Genomic DNA, 1,914 nt, shown 5'->3' on the forward strand with positions numbered 1-1,914 from the left:
TATATATATATATATATATATATATATATATATATATATAACAGAGCTATAAAAAGATGATGGAATTACAATGAAAATATTGCATTGTCATTGTTTGGTTGTGTGATTATAGCTGCTAGTAGGGGGAGAGGGAAAGGTCTGGGTAGGAATATGAAGTCAATCATTCTAAATTTGAAATTTGTTTCTACTTGTCAATGGCTAACAATGGTTAACTAAAATTTTGGGCAATCGAAGGTCTTATAATATGCATCTCAGCTTGCGCATGTTTCCTAAGAGATTGTTGGTTAAAACTTAATGGCTGGGTGGTAGGGTGGAAATGTAAACTTCTTTTTATAGGAATTGGATTCCAATACATCAGATCTCTTATAAACAACTACCTCGCCGATTGTCTTGAGATCTGCAATCATTCCTAAATGTGATCTTGTAAGGATTTCATCCCTCCCTCTTAGATTTGAAATTGGCTCGTGTTCGAATTGCTCAAAAAGAATGTGATCATGTTATGCTCGAATTATAAATTAACTTGTTTAAATTAATATAAAAAGTAGATGTGATCCACAGGACCACGCAAGTTGTTATAATTTAAACTTAGTAAATAATTTATATATTTTCTTTATTACAAGTTAAAATGAGCTGAACATGGTTGAACAAAAGGTTGTTCATGTTCGTCTCGTTTATAATTTGAGCTTAAAAAATTTGATAATGTTCGGCTCTTTTACTTAACGGATGGTTTGAACACGAATTATTTAACGAGTCGAACACGAGCTGCTCGCAAACAACGAGGTTTTTTGACAACCCTACTTAAGTTAGGTTCACCTGATAATCTGGGGAAATGTACTCTACCTAGAGTGATTAGAGAATCTGGTATGTTCTTTGTTTACACTCTTAAAACTATTTTTAAAATAAAATTGCTATGGAAAATTAATTAAAACAGTCCTATATCTTGGAGGTCTTAATTAACAAATGGCTAAATTTAATTCAATAATGCAAGGAGCGCTTAATGTGGAAGGAAGTCCAACATTTAGCTAATATATGAGAAAGAAAATAAACTATTAAGTGGACAATGGTCCTCGTTTTCATTATATTATGACCCTTGGTTACAAAGAACCTCTTTGAATGACTTGTTCGAGGAGATATTTTATTCCATTTCGCCCTTTATCCTCAAGCTAAACCAAAGTATCAATAATGGGAGAAAATTTTCCATGTGGAGTCCGGACGCAGCTCTACGTGCGAACTCCAGTAATATGTAGTCACGTGTGCTACATCACAGAGGTTATTGGGGGGTTATTAAAGTGGAACTGTGGAGGTTATTGGTGGGTTATTGGGGAGTTATTGCGGGTGTTATCGCAGGGGTTATTGCAGAGGGTTATTGAAGTGGAACCGTGGGGGTTATTGGGGATTATTGCAAGGGGTTATTAGAGTGGAACCACAGAGATTATTGGAGGGTTATTGGGGGGCTATAGATGCGTTATTGTGGCTTTATTGGAGTTAATACCCCAATAACCCTCAATAATCCTCTCAATAACATTCACAGTTTCACTTGAATAACCTCTGTGGTTCCACTCCAATAACCTCCACCGTTCCACTTTAATATTTTTTTAGGTGAGCTCGATGTAGCACACATGTCACAAAATTACTGGAGTTCGCACGCAGAGCTACATCCGGACTCCGTATGAAAAATTTTCTTCAATAATGGAATATCCCTCTCATTCTAGCTTCCATTTGCTTGAATTATCTTTAAGTTGATACTAATTTGTGAGGCTTCAAAGAGATTGATCATATAATCTAGGAATAACTAAATTATTTTTTATCTGCTAAAGCTAAATCCCTCAACGTTGAGAACCCCCCTAGAGTGGAGTGGTGGGAACAAATTTTGTTCAAGGATGTCTCTATTAACTAGCACTCTATGCATAGATG

The sequence above is a fragment of the Phalaenopsis equestris genome, unplaced genomic scaffold (assembly GCF_001263595.1).
Source record: "Phalaenopsis equestris unplaced genomic scaffold, ASM126359v1 Scaffold000240, whole genome shotgun sequence".
In the NCBI taxonomy this organism is placed as follows: domain Eukaryota; kingdom Viridiplantae; phylum Streptophyta; class Magnoliopsida; order Asparagales; family Orchidaceae; genus Phalaenopsis; species Phalaenopsis equestris.